Source organism: Somniosus microcephalus, chromosome 11, assembly GCF_052327205.1.
Source record: "Somniosus microcephalus isolate GS21.2 chromosome 11, FLI_Smic_1.0, whole genome shotgun sequence".
Classification (NCBI taxonomy): Eukaryota; Metazoa; Chordata; class Chondrichthyes; order Squaliformes; family Somniosidae; genus Somniosus; species Somniosus microcephalus.
This window is the reverse complement of record NC_140997.1, coordinates 22,952,450-22,976,453: the sequence shown is the minus strand read 5'-3', so window position 1 is coordinate 22,976,453 and position 24,004 is coordinate 22,952,450. Positions and strand designations below refer to the sequence as shown.

General features: G+C 49.2%; 1 long non-coding RNA gene across 1 annotated transcript in view; it reads right to left on the bottom strand.

Annotated features, from left to right (window-relative positions):
- The window catches only part of LOC147110381 (uncharacterized), a 316,893-nt gene that overhangs the window by 277,763 nt on the left and 15,126 nt on the right, over nt 1-24,004 (bottom strand). The window lies entirely within an intron of this gene.

Below are 24,004 nucleotides of genomic sequence, written 5' to 3'. Positions count from 1 at the left end.
GGCTTTTTGAAGTTTGCTCCAGGCTAATGTAAATGCTCCAGTGGCTCAAAAGACAAGACAAAGCCTTTATGTTTCGTGAACTAAGCTTCTCAGGCCTGCTTAAGTCCTGGGGCTTAGTTTTCTAAGGCTCTTCTAAGTCCTGCAGTTTAATGTCTTAAAACGCTAAAAGGAAGCCTGGTTGAAGGCGACGGAGAACAAAAGGAAGTGGAGTTACTGATGGTCAAAGCCGCACTACTCCACAAGGGTTGCCAACTCTGGGCGGCCGTATTCCCGGAGGTTTCATCGCACGACCTCCTGCCTCAAACCGGCCCGCCCCCACTCTCCTGCCATTGGTCGCCTGGCACGACCATCCTCGCGGCGCTCCGCCTTCCCACGGCCAATTGCGAGGTGAACATGCTCTTCGTTACCCGATTGGATGATGCTTGACTGTCAGTCAAATGGCCTTTTTTTTAATCCCATCTCCAATATTTTTATAACTAATAAATGTTCAAAGAAAATGAAAAATAAACACACAACTTTTTTTTTAAAGGTCCCTATGATGTTTCTCCCGGGTGTTGCTCACAGCAGCGTCCTGGAGACTAATCTTCAATCCCTGGAGACTCCAGGGTAATCCTGGAGGGCTGGCAACCCGAGCTACTTCACTGAGTTGTGACTGTCACTCAACTATTTGAGCGTTGTGGAGCAGAATCACAGTTCAAAGAAACATTTTTGTGAGGTTAAGATTCCCCTCAGGACACCCGGGGTGAACTCCCCTGCTTTTTCTTTGAACAGTGCCATGGGATCTTTTGCGTCCACCAGAGAGGGCAGACACCACTGCTCCCCCCACTCAGGCCTCAGGTTGAAATGGCAGAGCAGGCCCCGGTGACTTCACTGGAGACTGACCTGCATATTGAAAGAGGACCCTGCCGGCTAGGGGACGGGTTTCCTTGCTGGCTGCAATTTAAAACTGCAGTGGGTCAGATTGGGGCGGGAAAGGAGTGGGAGGAGAGATTGGGTCGACTAGGCCTGTATTCACTAGAGTTTAGAAGAATGAGAGGGGATCTCATTGAAACGTATAAAATTCTGACAGGGCTAGACAGACTGGATGCAGGGAGGATGTTTCCCCTGGCTGGGGCTATTATGTCCGTGTATAATTGAGACACAGACTGCAGGAGTTGATTATAACAAGTCTTTACTGAATGGAGACAACCTGGAAACTGAAACTACAGAAGCCTGCTAGGGCCTTTTATACAGGGGGTGGTCACTGCCGGTACTGCAGTCTGAGACCAGTTATTCCCTTAAAGGTACATACACAACAATTCCTCCCCTTTTAGATAAACAGTACATAACATTCATTTAACAACTAAATAATAACTAATTACAATTACAATTACGGTTGCTAGATACATTGGTTGAAGTTAAGCAATTATAAGTTCAGTCTTTGAGGAGGCTTCCTGATTCTGTCTGGATAACGCCTCTTTGGGATATCAGGTTCTTCTGGCAAGGTTGAGTCGGGATCAATGTCGTTGTTTGGTTCGTCTGCTTCCAATATCACCGATTCTGCGGTAGATGCAATTGGTACTTTGGTTTCATCGCCAGGTGTATCAGATCGTGGTGTGGAGTTGACGTTTTCCAGTGACTCTAGAATCTGGTCAGCATGGCGTCTTACAATGCTCTCTCCAACGTCCACGGTATACATTAGAGGTCCTTGCCGTGTACAGATCGTTCCTGGCTGCCATTTCTCTGTGCGGTAGTCCCGGGCCAAAACTGGTTGATCTATCTTAAAACTCCTGGTCGGCCTTTCATTCATATTCTGAAACTGCCTGTTCTCCACGTCTCTTCTGACGTTTGGCTTAACCAAATCCAAGCGGCATCGTAGTCTTCGATTGAAGAACATCATGGCTGGAGTTTGGTTGGTAACCGCATGTGTCGCATTCCGGTAGGCAAACAAGAAGTTATCCACCTTGTGTTGTAGGGGTATATCTTCATTACACATTGCCTTGATAGCCTTCTTGAATGTTTGAACAAACCTCTCGGCCAATCCATTAGTGGCTGGATGATATGGGGCGGATGTGTAATGCTTAACACCATTGTTCTTTAAGAACCTCCGGAACTCTTCAGACACAAACTGTGGTCCATTGTCAAAGCAAATCTCTTCAGGCAGCCCATTCCTGGCGAATATGGTTCGTAAGACTGTGATAGTTTTTTCTGTGGTGGTTGAGGACATTTTTATTACCTCTGGCCACTTTGAATGTGCATCCACCGCAATTAAAAACATCGAGTCCATAAAGGGACCAGCAAAATCAATGTGCACCCTTTGCCATGGAGATGAGGGCCACTCCCGTGGATGTAGAGGGGCTTGTGGTGGGGCGTTTTGGACCTTCTGGCATCCTGTACAGCTCTTGGTCATCTCTTCGATTTCTCTATCGATTCCTGGCCACCACACAAACGCTCTGGCTAAGTTCTTCATTTTTACCCCTCCCAGATGACCCTCATGAAGCTCATTGAGCACTCTATCCTTCAATTTGGGTGGAATTACTACTCTGGATCCACACATCAAGGTTCCTCTGCACACTGACAGCTGTTCTCTTCTCGGCGAGAATGCTGGCAGCAGTGGTTCGCCATGTGCTGGCCATCCCTTCACCGTTAAATCATAGACCCAGGAGAGTGTCGGGCCATTTCGTGTTTCCTTTTCTATGTTTGCATTCGTCACAGGGAGACATTCGACTATAGTCGAGTGGAATAACTCCACTGGATCCACTGCCAGTTCTTCTTCCACCGTCGGCAACGGTAGGTGCGACAATCCATCAGCATTCCCATGCTGTTTAGTTCCTTTGTACTCGATGTCATATTGGTGTGCCCCTAGGAAAAGGGACCACCTCTGTAGCCGTTGTGCCGTCATTATCGGCACGCCCTTCTGAGGGTTAAAAATGGAGACGAGAGGTTGATGATCAGTTAGTAGAGTAAATTTCTGACCATGCAGGTAGTGATTGAACTTCTTCACCCCCCACACCAGGCTGAGGGCCTCTCTGTCAATCTGGGCGTAGTTACGCTCGGCTGAAGTTAACGAGCGTGACGCAAAAGCTATCGGCCTCTCTGAACCATCAAGGAATTTATGTGACAGTACCGCCCCAATGCCGTAGGGAGACGCATCACACGCCAGTCTTATCGGTAGTGATGGGTTGTAGTGAGCCAATACTTCTCTTGAAGTGATTAGGTCCTTACTCTTCTGAAAGGCCCGCTTACATTCATCGCTCCATTTCCATGCTACTCCCGTTCGTAGTAGGGCGTTCAGTGGATGCAGAATTGTGGACAAATTCGGCAAAAACTTATGGTAGTAATTCACCAATCCGAGGAATGACCTCAGTTGCGACACATTTTCAGGCGCTGGAGCCTTAACTACCACTTCAATTTTGTCAGGGGACTTATGCAACCCCTCTTCATCAATCACGTGGCCACAATACGATATCTGTTTCTTAAAAAACTCGCACTTGGGGCGATTGGCTCGTAGCCCATGTTCACGTAGTCTAGTGAGCACCTGCTCTAGGTTGGCAAGGTGTTCACTGTCATCTTCACCTGTCACTAGGATGTCGTCCAAGTAACACTGAGTCCCCGGAATCCCTTGCAGGACTTGTTCCATCGCTCTTTGCCATATCGCCGGAGCTGATGCTACTCCAAATACCAGTCGATTATACTGGTAAAGACCTTTGTGAGTGTTTATCGTGAGATACTTCCTAGAGGATTCTTCAACCTCCATCTGCAAATATGCTTGTGCTAGGTCAATTTTTGTAAAACATTTCCCTCCAGATAGTGAGACGAAGATATCTTCTATCCTTGGAAGAGGATATTGTACTGTGTGAAGGACTGGGTTCACCGTCACCTTGAAGTCCCCACAGATGCGAACCTTCCTTGGCTCCTCAGACTTATTGTTTAACGTTTTCTTCATGACAGGAACGATGGGTGTCGCCCACTCGCTCCAGTCTACCTTAGATAACACGCCTGCATTCTCCAGACTCTGCCTCGACGGCTGGGCGAATTGCATATGGTACCGGTCTTGCTTTGAAAAACTTGGGAATTGCATTCTCCTCTATTTTTATTGAGGCGGTTACGCCTTTAAGAGTGCCCAGTTCTTGTTGAAATACCTCTTTGGCGTCAACTAAGATTGTTGACAATCGTCCAGGAGTGATGTCGTCATCCTTTTTACCAGCCACCGTCAGTGCCTGAATGGAGTGCCAGTCTAAACTTATCTTTCTGATCCATTCACGTCCCAATAACGGTGGTCCACCATCTTGCAGAGTGTAGAGATACAATTTCCGTATTTTCTTGCCGTTGTATTCGACAGGCACCCTTATTTTTCCTCTGGGGTATACTTTTTGCCCCGTATACGTCCTCAAGACAATGGATGTCTCTCTCAAGGGTATGTGTGAGAATAGCCGCTCGTAGTCTCGTCGATTCATGACGGTTAGAGCTGATCCTGTATCCAATTCCATTTTGACTTGGGACCCTGCTATCGTGAGGGTGACCCAAATGGTTCGGTGATCCTCTTTTGCGATTACGTTGTGAAGTTTGAGACAGCTTAGTCTCTTGTTCCCGGATTCACTATCGCTGATCTGGTCTTCGGAACTACTGTCCGTCATCTTTTGTACTTTCCTGTACGGTTCCTTAGTAGCCTTTTTGTTGTCGTTGGTCTTCTTCCCAGACCTGCAAACTCGTGCAATGTGTCCCATCTTTCCGCATTGCCTGCATATTTTGTCCTTGGACCAGCAGTCCTTCTGGTCATGGTTTGTTCTGCCGCAGCAATAACATTTTGCAAATCCCCGTGTCATTTCGTGGGTGCCGTATTCCTGTGGCTTTTGTTGTATTTCCGCAGCTCCCCTTGCTGCTGCTTCATACGATACTGCCACGCTGAAAGCCTTATCTAGCATCAGCTCTTTCTCTGAGAGTAACCTCTTCTGGGTTCCTTCACTCAGGAGTCCACAGACAAATTTGTCCCGTAGGGTATCTGCCAGTCCTGCTCCGAACTGGCAGTGCTTTGATAGCTTGCGTAGTTCCGTAAGGTAATCAGCATTGCTCTCATTTTTATGCTGATTTCTCCTGTGGAATTTAAATCTTTCTGCTATCAGCAGCGGTGTAGGATTTAGGTGTTCCTGTAGGATAGCAACAATTTCGTTAAAACTCTTCGCCTTCGGTTTGGCTGGAGTAATCAGGTCCCGCAATAGGCCGTACGTTCTTGCGCCCATTAAATTTAGCAATACCGATGCCTTTTTCTCATCGGCTATTTCATTTGCCTCGCAATATACCTCGACTCTTTCCACATACGTGGTCCAGTCTTCTATTGCATTATCGAAGGCAGTGATATCGCCAGTCTTTGGCATCTTGAAAATCTAAGATGGCGCCTCCCGCGCTTTGCCTTCGTCCCCGACGGATCAAAATGGTGCCTCCCGCGCTTTTCCTTCTTCCCCGCCGAGTTAAGATGGCGCCTCCCGCGCTTTCCCGCGCTTTCCCGCCGCTGCCAACGCTGTTGCTGGCGATTATATTTATTTTACTATCCTGTAATGGCGACGCCCTATGGTCTTCGCGCCTCCCCGATCGCTGCTGCCAACGCCGCTCTCCGCGGTATTTTTATTTTTCTATCGCGCTTCAATATTTGCTCCGTTAATTGAAGAACCGTTCCCGTCGTGGAGCGGACCCTCTGGGACACTTCCCTCCCTCTTCTTAGGTCCGAACGCTGCCCGGCTTCGAAGCACCGGCCGCGCCCTGTGTGCTCCATCCTCTCTCTCTCTCTTTGCTTCCCGACTCGCTGCCCGGCCCCGTTGCAGAGCCACCCGATTGAGCTCTAGCCCGCCGCAGCCCAGGAAGGATCAGTGCACTACCTGCCACCAGCCCGATTAGCTGGGAAACCACAGACTGGAGAACCAAGCCTGGCTCTCGACAGTCTCTCCTGCACTTTTCAATTCGATGATTTGGAGGGCGGTTGCCCACGGTCGACGCCCGCTTCTCGAGTTTCTTTGGATTATTTTATTTATTTATTTTTTCTTTCTTCTGGCTTCGACCTTCAATAACGTCGTCTGAGGTGCTGCCGAGTTGCAGGTAAGTTCGTTTCTTACTCGTCGCCAGTATTACGTCCGTGTATAATTGAGACACGGACTGCAGGAGTTGATTATAACAAGTCTTTACTGAATGGAGACAACCTGGAAACTGAAACTACAGAATCCTGCTAGGGCCTTTTATACAGGGGATGTTCACTGCCAGTACTGCAGTCTGAGACCAGTTATTCCCTTAAAGGTACATACACAACAGGGGCAGGGGAGGGGGTGGTCTAGAACAAGGGGTCACAGTCTCAGGATACGGGGTAGGACATTTAGGACTGAGATGAGGAGAAATTTCTTCACTCAGAGGGTGGTGAACCTGTGGAATTCTCTACCACAGAAGGCTGCGGAGGCCAAGTCACTGAATATATTTAAGAAGGAGATACAGGAAACTCTCGTTTAAACGGCACCTAAATATCCGGAATTCTCTATTAACCGGCAAAATTCTCACTCCGTAAACAACACCTCAATAACTGGCAATGTTGCCAAGTCCGAGTCTCCCGCGGTGGCCGAGTTAGTCAGTGGGGGTAGTTCTGCAAACTGTCACTACTCGGCTTCTTGGTGCTGTCGGAAGTTGGAACACCTCAATACCCCTGTAACAGGAGTCTGACTCTCCTGCACTGCCGGTAGTCTCTCCTGATCCGCCATTTTACAGGGGTACTGTGTGTCTCCCACACTGCTGGTAGTCATTGCATTGCATTACCCTCAACTGGCAGTACTGTACTTAATCAAGCATCTTCCACCATCCATTTAACACAACATTCTGTAGGTGAGTACTCAATTACTGTATACTGCACATTTCTTGATTTTTTAATTTTTCTTTGTTAAAAATAGCCTCGGTAGATAACCCTCTCCGTCATCCAGAATTTTCGATCAACCGGCAACACGCCGGATCCGTCGGTGCCGGATACCAAAGAGTTTCCTGTAGATAGATTTCTAGACACAAAAGGCATCAAGGGGTATGGGGAGAGAGCGGGAATATGGTACAGGAAACTTTGGTTTATCCGGAGGTTATATGTCCAGAATACTCGATCTAACGGCAAAAATCAGGAGCCGTTTTCTATATGTTTTTTTAGTTCTCGTTGCTTTTTTTTCCCCAGTCAAGCACTGCAAGGTCTGTAGCTATAGCAACAGCTTCAGCTACAGACGCTTGCAGCTGCAGCCGACTGTTTTGAAGCTGTTGTTAAGCAACAGGGTTTGTTGATTCACACGGAGCTTCTCAGTTTCGTATGTTTAAACATTAACTCTGGTATGTCCGGCACTTTTGATGTTACGGCACCAGCTCGGTCCCGTCAGTGCCGGATATCAGAAAGTTTCCTGTATTGAGATAGAGGATCAGCCATGATCATATTGAACGGCGGAGCAGGCTCGAAAGGCCAAATAGCCTACTCCTGCTCCTATGTTTCTATGTTTCTCAAATGGTAAAGCCTTTTGTGCACACTGAATTCTTTCTCATTTACTCATGCTCAGTAAGCTCAGCTTCTTATTTTGCTGTGTTATTTGGTTCAACTTGCATCCTTCCCCCTCCTTCAGCAGACAAAGAAAGCTTTATATGGTAAAAGTAGTGAACAGCCCATTGACCACAGGAAGTGGTATCCAAGTTCATGCAGACATTTAACCTGTTGATAGCTGCAGTGGAGCGGCGCAGCGTGGACCAGCAGCGGGGTCGGGGCCCAGGGAAGGTGCGGCACGGGCCAACAGCGAGGTCGGGAGGACCACAATGCATCCTACGAAACCCAAGCAGAGAGGACCTGCGGGAAGGAGGGAGGAGGACAGTAGGAGTATGTTTGTGTGTGTGTGTGTGTGTGTGCTAGGCTGTTGTAGCAGAGCCTGGTCTCCAATCGTCTTGGATCCCCTTGCCATTGGACCAAGACCTTGCTCTGTCAAGCCCGTGTGGTAGCTGGTGTGCAACGGCCACCCCACGTTAAAAGAATTCACGCACAGGCATCTTCCACCCTTTAAAATGAAGTTAGAGACTGTAGGTCCCGCATTGGACTAATCAGTCACCTGCAAACTCATTTTTAATGTGGAAGCAAGTCATCCTCAGTTCCGAGGGACTGCCGAAGAAGAAGAAGAAGATGTTTCTAAGTTCCCCCGCTCCGCATTAACTGCCCCTCCCCCACTGGTTTCCACCAGGCTGGTGAAGTTAAAATCGTGTGTTCAAGTCTGGTAGTTTACAGTTTGTGACAGCCTTATCACCAAACAACATATGAATGGACGTACTGTTTCAGCACATTAGAATCCACAATACAATACAATGCTTAGACCTGCAGAGAGGGAGACTTCCAGTGCACACATTTGCTCAGGCAAAAAAGCAGGACACAAAGCGCACTTGAATTGACAAGCATTTAATGAGGCTGTACCCTTACATGGGCCCAGTTTATTGCTCTGACCCTAATTTAACATGACACTGAATTAGATAAACCTGCTCAACAACGTGACAAGCCTGTGTCAAAAAATATCAATACAGAGCTGAGGAAAGGCAGCACATGGGCAAAGCCAATTGGTAGGCTGCTCAATCTTTTGGCTTTTGCGCATAAACTGTCGAGCTAGTACAAAATGGCCACAGGTAGACTGGCCTTAATGGGAAATAACCTGCTCACTGATGCCCAGTTTGGGTTCCGCCAGGACCACTCTGCTCCCGATCTCATTACAGCCCTGGTCCAAACATTGACAAAGGAGCTGAATTCCAGAGGTGAGGTGAGAGAGTGACTGCCCTTGACATCAAGGCAGCATTTGACCGAATGTGGCATCAAGGAGCCCTGATAAAACTGAAGTCAATGGGAATATATAGAAGTTTATTGCTGTTTCTTCATTGTCGCTGGGTCAAAATCCTGGAACTCACCACCTAACAGCACTGTGGGAGCACCTTCACCACACAGACTGCAGCGGTTCAAGAAGGCGGCTCACCACCACCTTCTCAAGGGCAATTAAGGATGGGCAGTAAATGCTGGCCTTGCCAGCGATGCCCACATCCTATAAACCAATAAAAAAAAAATTTAAATCAGGAGTTTCCCCCAGTGAATGGATTATCATCTCCCCCGTCTTTTTCTGTGAGAAACCCGAAGAATCCTGCACTCTTTTGGAGAAGCCAGTCTGCCCCTGGAAATGGCGGCTGTACCAGAGGTGCAGGTAGGACTTTCCATGCTGTTGAGTAGAGAGGGCTGGGAGAGTCTAGGCCCTACGCTCTGGAATTCCCTCCCTAAACCTCTCCGCCTCTCTTTCCTCCTTTAAGACGCTCCTTAAAACCTACCTCTTTCCTGCCCTAATATCTCCTTATGTGACTCAGTGTCAATTTTTGTCTGTTAACGCTGCTGTGAAGTGCCTTGGGGCATTTTACTGCAATCTTCTTCTTCTTAGGCAGTCCCTCGGAACCGAGGATGACTTGCTTCCACACTAAAAATGAGTTCTCAGGTGACTGATGAGTCCAATGCAGGACCTACAGTCTCTGTCACAGGTGGGGCAGACGGTGGTTGAAGGGGCGGGTGGGTGGGGTGCTTGGGTTGACGTGAGCTCCTTCCGCTGCCTGCGCTTGGCTTCCGCTTGCTCCCGGTGAAGAGACTCGAGGTGTTCGGCGCCTTCCCGGATGCTTCTCCTCCACTTTGTACGGTCGTGGGCCAGAGATTCCCAGGTGTCGGTGGGGATGTTACACTTTTTCAAGGAGACTTTGAGGGTGTCCTTGAAGCATTTCCTTCTGCCCATCTGGGGCTCTCTTGCCGTGCCGGAACTCCGAGTAGAGCGCTTGTTTTGGGAGTCTCGTATCGGGCATGCGGACGATGTGACCCGTCCATCGGAGCTGATTGAGCATGGTCAAAGCTTCGATGCTGGGGATGTTGCCTGAGCAAGAACACTGACGTTGGTGCGCCTATTCTGCCAATGGATTTGCAGGATCTTGTGGAGGCAGTGTTGGTGGTACCTCTCCAGTGTTTTGAGGTGCCTGCTGTACATGGTCCATGTCTCTGAGGCATACAGGAGGGCGGGTATTACTACTACTCTGTAGACCATGAGCTTGGTGCTGGGTTTGAGGTCCTGGTCTTCAAACACTCTCTTCCTCAGGTGACCGAAGGCTGCACTGGCACACTGAAGGCAGTGTTGGACATCGTCATCGACGTCTGCCTTGTTGACAGTAGGCTCCCGAGGTATGGAAAGTGGTCCATGTTGTCCAAGGCCTTGTCCTGGATTTTGATAATCAGGGGGCAGTACTGTGTGACGGGGGCAGGTTGGTAGAGGACCTTTGTCTTACGGATGTTTAGTGTAAGGCCCATGTTCTCGTACACTTCGGTGAAGGTGTTAACGATGGTTTGGAGTTCTGTCTTCGACGCAAGTGTCCTCAACTCCATCCCGCAGCATGCTACCCGCCACCATCTCAGCACAACCCCAGCCCGGCATGAGGTTGAAAAGGCCATCCGACAACTGAAGAACAACAAGGCCTCAGGAGCAGATGGAATCCCTGCCGAGGCGCTAAAGCATGGCGGAGAAGCACTACTGGCACGAATTCATGAACTCATTTCTCTTATCTGGAAGGAGGAAAGCATGCCAGGGGATCTCAGAGATGCCGTAATTGTGACCATCTTCAAGAAAGGTGACAAGTCTGATTGCGGTAATTACAGAGGAGTATCCCTGCTGTCTGCCACAGGGAAAGCCATCGCAAGAATCCTCCTCAATCGCCTTCTCCCAGTGGCCGAAGAGCTCCTCCCAGAGTCGCAATGGGGATTCCGCCCACTAAGGGACACAATGGACACAATCTTCACCACGCGCCAATTACAAGAGAAATGCAGGGAACAGCACCAACCGCTGTACATGGCCTTCTTTGACCTCACAAAGGCCTTTGACACTGTCAACTGTGAGGGATTATGGAGTGTCCTCCTCAAATTCGGCTGCCCTCAAAAGTTTGTCATCATCCTCTGCCTGCTTCACGACGACATGCAAGCTGTGATCCTAACCAACGGTTCCACCACAGACCCAATTCATATACGGACCGGGGACAAGCAAGGCTGTGTCATCGCACCAGTGCTCTTCTCGATCTTCCTTGCGGCAATGCTCCATCTCACCCTCAGTAAGCTCCCCACTGGAGTGGAGCTAATCTACAGAACAAACGGGAAACTGTTCAACCTCCGTCACCTCCAGTCCAGGTCCAAGGTCGTCCCTTCCTGTCGTCGAATTACAGTATGCATCTGCACACACTCGGAGGTCAAACTCCAAACCATCGTTGCATTAAAGGCGCTATATGAATACAAGTTGTTGTTGTTGTCACCCTACATCAAATAAAAGTAGGCAGGCCTGTCCGATGTGTCTGAGGAGAGAGTCAGCACAGCAATCTGCTTTTTAATCCCTCTATCATTAAATACCCTCTGCAGCTTGGGTGGTTTAGATTGTTACCAGTTTTAACTGATAAAAATCCACCTTATCTGAAAAAAAAAATCCCTTTTTAATCAAACTGGTAAATATCCGGTGTCTGGTCTTAAAAGGCCATGTGCGACCACAGGATGCTTTGACCATTGATGTCAGAGGTCTGGTATCTGCTGTGACTCAGCAATCCCCAGGAAAATTAACCCAAAACGCAGAACAAGTGAGAAAAATGGAATGCATTTATTGATGATTTGAATGATTTAATTACAAATCCGATAAGCAAACGGACATACGGTTAAAATAGACGTGTGGGGATAAAGGGGATTTTGTAACCATCAAAGACATATTTTTAGGCCAACCAAAATCCAGAGAGCATTTCAGAACAATACAGGAACTACTTCAAAGTGTTGGCCCCAAAGTTTCTGGGGCCGGGGAGGGCGGTTTAAAGGGGCAACATCTGCAGGAGGAAACGGGATTTGCGGGGCGGGGAGGCCCGGCTCCCACAGGGTTGCAACCCTCGTTGGTCCTTTTTGGAAATCCTGGCACTTTTGGGGGTTGGGCCCATAATGTGGGTGCACATATTATAACCGAATGTAAATGAGGGAAATACGGCTACAACATATTTCCCCCATTTACACCCTTGCCACCGCTAGTCACTTGGGACTTCTGAAAGCCCTTGGTCTTCAGCTTTACTGGGGCCCTGGGGAGTCTGTGCGCTCAAAGGCCAGCTTCAGGGATGCAATCGATTGCAGCATTGCCAAAACCAGCAGAAAGAAGGAAAAATTTTTGTTCATCCCACCACAGTTCCATCGCCATAGAGGCAAAGGGCCAGAGCAAAATTTCGCTCGACAGGCATGCATCCCAGATATGCCAAAAACGCACGGGTGCCCTCCAGAAATATTTTAAATGGTCAAGGACTCCGGCAGTGGATGGTTGGGAATTTCACTCCCCAGGAATTTCAGGGCTATTCTTTTTATTCTAAAGAAAGACCTTGCATATCTATAGCGTCGTTCACGCCTTCAGGATGTGCAAAACCACTTCACAGCCAATGAAGTACTTTAGAAGTGTAGTCACTGTTGTATTGTAGGAAACGCGGCAGCCAATTTGTGCACAGCAAGGTCCCACAAACAGCAATGTGATAATGACCAGATAATGGGGGAGAAATTCAGTTGGCTGCGCCACCCATTAGCGCCTTAAGAGGGCGCTAAGTGGGTCGCAAGCCAACTGCCGCCCGGGCGCGGCACTGTCCACGCCTCCCGCTAAATTCCGCGGGACGCTAGTGGTGGCGCTAGCCGTTCGCGTTGCGCCGCCACCGATGATGTCATCGGTGTGCGCAGTGCCCTGCTGACGCCCCGGCCGCAATATTTGGAAGCGCCCCCTGATTTACCGCCGGACGCCAAGTCCGACCGGTTCAGGGGGGCCTACCTGCGGCCGGGGAGGCGCAAATTAAAGGAGAGGTGCGGGGCGGCCATTTTTGTTATTGGCCACCTGCCAGCACCTGCCTGCGCTCCCGTCCCCCTGACCCCGCCCCCTGCGGAGTGCCGGCTGCGTTCCAAGAGCCCGGCACTTCTCCTCGGTGTCGGGCTCTTTTGCCTGCACTCGTGATCCTCGGGGGCCCAGCTGGGCCCCAGATCGCGCTGCAAAAGGCCCCTCCCCTTTAAGAAGGGGAGGAAGGCATGCAATACCGCAGCGCAACGTGCCGCAGCGTGTGGCGCTGCGGCACGTTGCGCCACGATATTCAGTCGCAGCGCCCCAAGAGGGTTGCAGGGCGCCTCCAGTAGTGCCACGCTTCCCTTTAGGGCACTACCACTCCATTTCCGGCGGGCGGCCGCGAATGCTTCCGGGGCGCTACTTTTAGCGCCCTGGCGAGGCTGGCGCCCCAAACGGGGCTATAGTCAATTTCTCCCCCAATCTGTTTTAGTAATTGTAATGTATGTACCTTTAAGGGGGGAACTACTTTCTACAGCTCATGTATACTGTAGTACCGGCAGTGACCACACCTGTATATAACGTTGAGTAGTAATCTGTTGTTTCAGTTGCTGTTTGAACCACGTTGAGTAAACACCTGTTGTACCGTTCTCTGCAATCCTTTTCTTATTATTACACAGACGTAACAGTGGCGACGAGCAAGTTCGAACCTACCTGCAACTCTGCATCACCTCCCAGGGATTCGCTCCTGGAGAACAGTGGAAGAAGATCGAGTCCAGAAGCACGGGCGTCAACCACGGGCAACCACCCAGTCATCCAGCGGAGATTTGAGCATCGCAGGGGAGGCTGTCGAGAGCCAGGCTTGGCTTTCCAGTCACGGTGGTCCAGCGAAATGGGCTGGCAGCAGGTACTGCGCAGACCCTTCCCGGACAGCGACGGGCTAGAGCCCGACCGAGCGGCACAGAAAAAGGCCGAGCAGCGTCGACGGGGGAGAGAGGGCAGAGCGCACAGGGCGCAGCCGGTGTTCAGGACCGAGCGGCGTCAACGGGGGAGAGAGACGAGAGAGAGCAGAGCGCAGCCGGTGTTCAAGGGCCGAGCAGCGTCAACGGGGGAGAGAGGCGCGCAGGAAAACGCGAGGCGCTGTCATTGCCACGAGGACCGCCGAGAGCGGCGTTGGCAGCAGCGCGGGAGACACCATTTTAAGCCGCAGCGGGGAAGAAAGGAAAGCGCGGGAGACGCCATTTTAAGCCAATCTAACCACACCCAAAAATGCCGAAGAGTGGCAGTATCACAGCGTTCGACAATGAAGTCGAAGATTGGACGACATATGTCGAACGCATAGAAGTATACTGCAAGGCGAATGAAGTGCCAGATGACAAGAAAGCGCTGGTATTGTTGAATTCAATGGGTGCAAAAACGTATGGCTTACTACGAAACCTAGTAACCCCAGAGAAGCCAGTAGAAAAGGATTTTGAAAACATAGTGTCAATCCTACAGGACCACTTAAACCCCACACCGCTGCTGATAGCAGAAAGATTTAAGTTTCACAAAAGGAACCAGCATAAAGATGAAAGTAATGCTGAGTATTTAGCGGAACTGCGCAAGCTATCGAAACACTGCCAGTTTGGAACGGGACTAGCAGATACTTTAAGGGACAAGTTTGTGTGTGGGCTTCAAAGTGAAGGAACCCAGAAACGGCTTCTATCAGAAAAGGATCTTACGCTGGACAAGGCTTTCAGCATTGCAGTATCACACGAAGCAGCAGCACGGGGCGCTGCAGAGATACAACGGAGACCGCAAGAATATGGCACAAATGAAATGTCATACGGAACAGTGAAGTGCTATCGCTGCGGCAGAACAACACATGACCATAATGATTGCTGGTTCAAGGACAAAGTGTGCAGACAGTGTGGAAAAGTAGGACACATAGCAAGAGTCTGCAGGTCAGGAAAGAAAACCAGCAGCAAGAAATCTCCACAGGAGAAGTACAAGAAGGTACATAAGGTGACGGAGAGTAGTTCAGACGCACAGAAGAGTGATACAGACTCCGGAAGCAAGGAGCTGGGTTGTCTGAAACTACACAATGTGATCAAAACGGAGGATCACCAAACTATCTGGGTCATGCTCAAGATAGCAGGAGTCCAAGTGAAAATGGAATTGGACACAGGATCAGCCCTAACAGTCATAAACCGAAGGGACTACAAGCGGCTATTCTCACATATACCCTTGAGAGATACAAAGATTGTCTTGAAGACGTACACGGGGCAAAAAGTCTACCCAAAGGAAAAATAAGGGTGAACGTTATATATAACGGCAAGGAAACACCAAAAATGGACCGATATGTATTGCCAGATGGAGGACCACCACTACTAGGACGTGAATGGATCCGGAAGATACAGCTAGATTGGCATTCCATACAAGCACTGACTGCAGATGCCAAAAAGGATGACGACGTCACACCTGGACGACTGTCAAAAATGCTAACTGACGTACAAGAAGTGTTCCAGCAGGGACTCGGAACACTAAAAGGCATAACAGCAACGATCAAAATGGAGGAAAATGCAAGCCCAAAGTTTTTCAAGGCCAGACCGGTACCTTATGCGATCCGCCCAGCCGTCGAAGCAGAGCTGGAAGGTTTGGAACGTTCAGGAGTACTGTCCAAACAGGACTGGAGCGAGTGGGCTACACCCATCGTTCCTGTAATGAAGAGGTCGTTGAGTAATACGCCTGGGGAACCAAAGAAGGTTCGCATCTGTGGGGACTTTAAGGTGACAGTGAACCCAGTCCTTCACACTGTACAATATCCGCTTCCGCGGATTGAAGATATTTTCGCCTCGCTATCTGGAAGGAAATGCTTCACTAAGATTGATCTGGCCCAGGCATACCTGCAAATGGAGGTAGAAGAAGCCTCAAAACAGTACCTCACGATCAACACTCATAAAGGTCTCTACCAATACAACCGGCTAGTGTTCGGGGTAGCATCAGCTCCGGCTATTTGGTAAAGGGCAATGGAACAAGTCCTGCAAGGGATTCCAGGGACCCAGTGTTATTTGGACGACATCCTGGTCACGGGCGAAAATGACAGTGATCACCTCGCCAACCTGGAGCAGGTGCTCACTAGATTGAAGGAATATGGGCTCTGAGCTAATCGCCACAAATGCAAGTTTTTCCAGAAGCTGATCTCGTATTGTGGTCACGTTATTGATAAAGAGGGGTTACATAAGTCCCCTGAAAAGATTGAGGCAGTAACCAAGGCTCCAGCACCGGAAAATGTGTCACAACTGAGGTCGTTCCTCGGGCTGGTGAACTACTACCATAAGTTCTTGCCGAATTTGTCTACCGTACTACACCCACTGAACACCCTACTGCAAACGGGGGTACCATGGAAGTGGAGTGACGAATGTAAACGAGCATTCCAGAAGAGCAAAGCATTGATCACATCAAAAGAGGTGTTGTCTCATTTCAACCCAGCACTACCAATTCAGTTGGCGTGTGATGCATCACCCTATGGCGGCATTGGAGCAGTGCTGTCGCACAAATTCCCAGACAGCTCGGAGAAGCCAGTAGCCTTTGCGTCTCGGTCACTAACCTCAGCCGAGTGTAACTATGCCCAGATTGACAGGGAGGCCCTCAGCCTAGTGTGGGGAGTGAAAAAGTTCAATCACTATCTGCACGGGCAGAAGTTCACCTTGCTGACTGACCACCAACCACTTGTCTCCATCTTTAATCCAAAGAAGGGCGTTCCGGTGATGACTGCGCAACGGCTACAAAGATGGTCCCTTTTTCTAGGGGCGCACCAATATGAAATCGAGTATAATGGCACGAAACAGCATGGAAACGCTGATGGGCTATCACGCCTGCCACTGCCTACTGCGGAGGAAGCACCAGCAGTGGATCCTGTCGAAATATTTCATTCGACTATAATTGAATGCTTGCCAGTAACTAACGCTGGTATAGCAAAGGAGACCCGAAATGACCCGACACTGTCTCGGGTATATGATTTGACGGTGAAGGGATGGCCAGCACATGGCGACTCACTGTTGCCAGCATTCTCATCCAGAAGAGAACAGCTGTCAGTATGCCAGGGGACCTTGATGTGTGGATCCCGAGTGGTAATTCCACCCAAGTTAAGGGAGAGAGTGCTCAATGAGCTTCACGAAGGTCATCTGGGAGGGGTGAAAATGAAAAGCCTTGCTAGGGCTTATGTGTGGTGGCCGGGGATCGATCAGCAAATCGAGGACCTGACAAAGAGCTGCTCAGGATGCCAGAAGGTCCAAAATGCACCACCACATGCCCCTCTACACCCATGGGAGTGGCCCTCATCTCCATGGCAACGGGTGCATATTGATTTTGCTGGTCCATTCATGGACTCAATGTTTTTAATAGCCGTGGATGCGCACTCGAAATGGCCTGAGGTGATCAAAATGTCCTCCACCACCACGGAGAAAACTATTGCAGTCCTACGGACCATTTTTGCCAGGAACGGCTTGCCAGAGCAGATTTGCTCTGATAACGGACCACAGTTTGTGTCCGAAGAGTTTCGAAGATTTATGAAAAGGAATGGGGTAAGGCATTACACATCCGCCCTGTATCATCCAGCCATAAATGGATTGGCTGAGAGGTTCGTACAAACCTTTAAAAAAGCAGTAAAGGCCATGTGCGATGACGACATTCCACTGCAGCATAAGGTGGACAATTTCCTGTTAGCCTACAGAAATGCGACACATGCAGTCACCAACCAGGCCCCGGCCATGATGTTCTTTAACCGAAGGTTGAGATCTCGTCTGGATTAGCTCAGACCAAATGTACGAAGAGATGTTGAGAGTAAGCAATTCCAGCACATCAATGAGAAGCCGACAAGGAGCTTCAATGTAGGGCAACCAGTCTTGGCCCGCGACTACCGAACAGAGAAATGGCAACCAGGAACGATATGCACACGGCAGGGGCCACTAATGTACACAGTGGACGTTGGGGAGAGCATCGTGAGATGCTATGCTGACCAGATCCTAGAGTCACAGGAACGAGTCAACCCCATGCCTCGCCCATACGTACCTGGTGATGAACCTGACGTACAGGTAGCATCTACCCCAGAAACAGTAGCATCGGAAGCTGATGAACCAACCGACGACAGGAGGCCAGAATCGCCTCCGCACCAAGAGCAAGACACTCGGGAAAGGCGCTATCCAGAAAGGATCAGGAAGCCTCCCCAAAGACTGAATTTATAAATAGGCTATTTTCAGCTAATGTTGCATGTTAAAAGTGTTAATTGTAATTAGTTTGATATTTAATTGTTAAATGAGTGTTATGGTAGTTAATCTAAAAGGGGAGGAATTGTAATGTATGTACCTTTAAGGGGGGAACTACTTTCTACAGCTCATGTATACTGTAGTACCGGCAGTGACCACACCTGTATATAACGTTGAGTAATCTGTTGTTTCAGTTGCAGTTTGAACCACGTTGAGTAAACACCTGTTGTACCGTTCTCTGCAGTCCTGACGTAAGAAAACTCACTAAGCACTTGGTTGAGTATAAAACAAGGCTTTAATCAACTGTTTCACAACCATGAGATTCTAGTTACATCACTAGTTCCTGGTTACAAAAACGTTCTGGGCAAGCTGGGCCCATGCCCGAGTATTTATACTCCTTGGACGGCGCCACCAGCTGGCCATCCAGTGTTATTTCATGAGTCATTTCTTCATGAATGATAAGATTCATGACAGTGATGTTGGTAGAGGGATAAATATTAGCCAGGACACCAGGAGGAACTTCCCTGCCCCTCTTCGAATAGTGCCATGGGATCTTTTACAACCACTTGAGAGGGCTGACGGGGCCTTAGTTTAACACCTCCACCGAAAGACGGCACCTCCGACAATGCAGCACTCCCTCAGTAGTGCACTGGAGTGTCAGCCTGGATTTTGTGCTCAAGTCTCTGGAATGCTGCACTGATCCTCAGAAGGTACATATAAGACTAGTTCCAGGCTTCCGATTGATCGGAAAGCCTCACTCCTGGCACTAATGGGCATCCAGTAGTCTTACTGTCAGATTACTGGCAATCTGACCACATAGTTCTAGTTCAACTCTCAGAGCCATCCATCATTATAATCAGTTTACTGTAGGTAGGATAGATGTTAGCAGTTCTCATCCAGGTTACTACAGGCCTATCACTGCCCATTAGGCCTGCAGAGCTGAGTGCGACCTCTAGACTATCTGAGGAATAAGGGATACCAGCAACGTTCCCCCTAAGGGAACATAGGAAGGGAGAAGGCCATTCAGCCCCTCGAGCCTGTTCCACCATTCAATGAGATCATGGCTGATCTGTGACCTAACTCCATATACCCGCCTTTGGCCCATATCTCTTAATACCTGTGGTTAACAGAAAGCTATCAATCTCACATTTAAAATTAACAATTGATCTAGCATTAACTGCCATTTGCAGAAGAGAGTTCCAAACTTCTACCATCTTTTGTGTGTAGAATTGTTTCCTAACTTCACTCCTGAAAAGCTTGGCTCTAATTTTTAGACTATGCCCCCTAGTCCTAGAACCCCCAACCAGCGGAAATAGTTTCCCTCTATCTACCCTATCTGTTCCCTTTAATATCTTGAAAACTTCGATCAAATCACCCCTTAACCGTCTAAATTCTAGAGAATACAACCCTAGTTTGTGTAATCTCTCCTTGTAACGTAACCCTTGAAGTCTGGGTATCATTCTGGTAAACCTACGCTGCACTCCCTCTAAGGCCAATATATCTTTCCTAAGGTGTGATGCCCAGAACAAGTGTGGTCTAACCAGGGTTTTGTATAGCTGCAGCATAACTTCTCTTTGGAACTCCACTGTTTTTAGCTTTTCACCATTTAGAAAGTACCCTGTTCTATCCTTTTTAGGTCCAAAGTGGATGACCTCACATTTGCTTACATTGAAATCCATTTGCCACAGTTTTGCTCATTCACTTAATCTATCAATATCCCTTTGTAATTTTATGTTCTCATCTACACGGCCTACAATGATGCCTATCTTTGTGTCATCAGCAAATTTGGATATGTGGTTTTCTATAAGATCATCTAAGTCGTTAAATACTGTGAATAGTTGCGGCCCCAACACAGATCCCTGTGGGACACCACTAGCCACATCCTGCCAATTTGAGTACCTTCCCACTATCTCTACTCGCTGTCTCCTGCCACTCAGGGGCGCAAGGCCGCACAGCAAATTTATAGGGACCGTGCATGAAAAACAAATTAGAGGGAACATCGAATACCAGACAAGAATTGTTTTGACCTGTTATGCGAATGACTAATGGCGAAGCCTTAGGCAATTGATTAAATCAGTCATTGATGATTACGTAAATGTATGTAATGTTCCAATTAATGAAATAGACATGGGCCAGGAAATTCCTCGGCGCTCTTCCCACTCCGCCACCTTCACTTTGCCAGACATGCACTTCCGGCGAAGTAATGCAGGCGGAGCGGTAGCAGCTCCAAGGAATTCCTCGGCCATATTCAATGCTTTTACATTGTGCAATTTTGTTATTTATCTTTTCTCTAACTCTTACAGGGTGAATTTCCCAGGGATTCTCCCGGACATCCACCGTAACTTCAGCGGAAGAGCCGCGGAACCCAGGAAAAACAACAAACTCCATTTATGTAGCACCTTTAGCATAGGAAAGTGTTGCAAGACACTTTACAGAGAGTAATCGACACTGCGCCAAAGAGAGATATTAGGAAGGGTGACCAAAATTTTGACCAAAGAGGTAGGTTTTAAATTAGGGTCTTAAAGGCTGAGAGGTTGAGGGAGGGAATTCCTGAGCTTAGGGCCGAGTTGGCTGAAGGCACGGCCGCCAATGGTGGGGTGAAAGGAGTAGGGGATGCACAAGAGGCCAGAGTTACAGGAACGCAGAGTTCACGGAAAGTTGTAGGGCTGAAGAAGGTTACAGAGATAGGGGGAGGCAAGGCTATGATGGGATTTAAACACGAGAATGAGAATTTTACGTTTGAGGTGTTGGGCGACCGAGAGCCAATGTAGTTCTGCAAGAGCAGGGGTGAGCAAGGACTTGGTGCAGTAGAGGATGCGGGCAGCAGAGTTTTGGATCAGCTGAAGTTTATGGATGGTGAATGATGGGAGGCCAGGCAGGAGAACATTGGAATTGTCAGGTCTGGAGTTGACAAATGCATGGATGCATTTCAGGAGCATATGGGCTGAAGCAGAGGCAGAGGTGGGCAATGTTGTGAAGGTGGAAGTAGGTGATGATGGAGAAATACAAGGTCTGCTTAGTTTGGGTTCAAATATGGTGCCGAAGTTGCAAACAGTCTGGTTCAACCTGGGACAGTTGGGGAGGGGGATGGAATCGGTGGCATGGTCACTGTGCTTGTGGCGGGGACCAAGGACGATGGGGGGAATTTTTCAGGGGTCAGCAGGCGCGATTGGTGGCGGGTCGGGTGGGAAAGTATTTTTTTTTTTTTTTACAGCTGGTCGGGACCCCACTGTCAACCCGCCACCACGTGCCTTTACCAAATGTTGGGTCTGCCAGCGCTGAGCAGACCCAACATGCAGTGGCGGGGGAGGCAATTAAAATCATTCGCGGCTGGTTTACAACCACTTAACAATGCTTTTATCCCAGCTTTTTGAATTTGACAGGTCGCTGTGCCTAGACCCCATCTGTGAAGCTGAGATGGGAGGTCAGTGGCCATTCAAATGTCAAGTCAAAGATCCCAGCTGATTGAGAAATGTTCCCTTAGCCACAAGCTTCTCTGAACTGCATTTCCACTACAGATTCAGAACACTGCAAGTCTTTATACAAGTCTCCATCCAGTCTGACCTCATTACCTCTCCCACCATCGACAGATCAGTTCCGTCATCTCTACTTCACCTGCCATCTATTCCATCAGCATCGGTGCACTTTATACTATCTTACCTTGGCCCTCAGAATCCCACCACAATCAGCCCCAACACCAGCATCACCAGGCACACCAGCAGCATCAACAACAACACCAACTTTCTCCGCAATCAACTGATGCTGCACAGGACACAGGGCATCAGCACCCAACCGCATTGCTGCCCGGGAGGTCAGGGATGGCCTCACCATAGCCAGATTTACTTCACTTGACGATGTACACCCTGGCTGCCACATGATGTGCCAGGTTGGCACCACCCCACACCAACACCATAAAGCATCCCTACAATACCCAAGCCATTCCTTTCACACTCATCACCATTGTGGGGTGTACCGTTATGTCTTACCATTTACTGCAACTCACTAAGCCACTTCCAAAGGTGCACACAAATCTGTCCAATAAGGTAAAGTGTTGAAAATAAAGGTTTCAATGTTTGACACCACATTAACAGAAACTTTACTTGAACATTGCATAAAACACCCAAGTGCCTACCCTTGTGTGTTGTTAGTTGGTATGATTGCATTAGGATGAGGGTGAGTGTGAGAGGTGGCTAGTGAGATGGAGAAATGATAATGTAGATAGAGAGGGATGGGTGGAGGTGCAAGGTAAGTTGGTGTGAGTAAGGATGTGCAGGAGTAGGGTGATATGCCTATCAATTAGTCCAATAAAAGGCGACGAGTTAAGAACGTAACTGAAGGTTTTTATTGGCTAAATAACAGAGCCCACCCTCGTGGGTGATCCGATCCAACAGGGAGGAATACTAGCCAGTCAGCTACCTTTATACCTGGGCAGGTAATGGGCGGAGTCGGAGGTGGTCAGCCCAGGTATAACAGTGCGACAAGAGGCGACCTCGTGTAGTGATGTGACAGTGAGAACAGTGAGAACAATATACAGTGATAACTATAACAGTGGTTTACCACATTCACCCCTTGTTTAGATTAGAGTCCGGCGGGGTGAAGTGTATTACCAGCTCTGGTATGTCAGTCTGTCCGGAGGCTTCGTTAGCCTCTCCGATCGTCGCAGCGGCGGTGTTACATTATCCGGTGTTAAAGCTGGTGTCTGCGTAGTCGGCAAAGGCTCGTGGGGTTCCGGCATGCCGTCTACCTCGGCTGGACTCGGGGGGTTGGGAGGGGGGGGTGTGGGTGCGAGGTCTCGTAAGGAGACAGTGTCCTCCCGTCCGTCTGGGTAAGCCACATAGGCGTACTGGGGGTTGGCGTGCAGGAGGTTCACCTTCTCGACCAGGGGGTCCGTTTTATGGGCCCTCACGTGCTTTCGCAGCAAGACGGGTCCCGGAGAGGTCAGCCAGGTTGGTAGGGTGGTTCCCGTAGTCGACTTCCTGGGGAAGACAAACATTCGGGCATGGGGGGTGGTGTTAATGGCAGTGCAAAGTAGTGACCGGATGGAGTGCAGCGCAATCGGGAGGACCTCTTGCCAGCGGGAGGTTGGGAGGCCCTTAGACTTTAAGGCTAAGAGGGTGGCCTTCCATACCGTCGCGTTCTCTCTTTCCACCTGGCCGTTCCCTTGGGGGTTGTAGCTGGTGGTCCTGCTTGCTGCAATACCCCTCTCCAATAGGAACTGACGGAGTTCCTCGCTCATGAAGGAGGCGCCCCGGTCACTATGTATATAGTTCGGGAACCCGAACAAGGCGAAGAGTTTGTTCAGGCATTTAATGACCGTGTTACTGGTCATGTCTGGGCAGGGGAAGGCAAAGGGGAAACGGGAGTACTCATCAACGATGTTGAGGAAGTACACATTACGGTCGGATGACGGTAGGGGCCCCTTGAAGTCGATGCTCAGACGCTCGAAGGGGCGGGTGGCCTTGATCAGGCTTGCTCTGTCCGGCTTATAGAAGTGCGGTTTGCACTCAGCACAGATCTGGCAGTTCCTGGTCATGGTCCTGACCTCCTCGATGGAGTATGGCAGGTTGCGGGCCTTAATGAAATGGTAGAGTCTGGTGACTCCGGGGTGGCAGAGGTCATTGTGGAGGGTCTGAAGTCTATCACTTTGCGCGCTGGCGCATGTAATGCGTGAAAGAGCATCAGGGGGGTCGTTCAGTTTACCGGGCCGGTACAAGATCTCATAATCATAGGTGGAAAGCTCGATTCTCCACCTCAAGATTTTGTCGTTCTTGATCTTGCCCCTCAGCTTGTTATTAAACATGAAGGCAACCGAGCGTTGGTCGGTGAGGAGGGTAAATCGTTTGCCTGCCAAGTAGTGCCTCCAGCGCCGTACTGCCTCCACAATTGCCTGGGCTTCCTTCTCGACCGACGAGT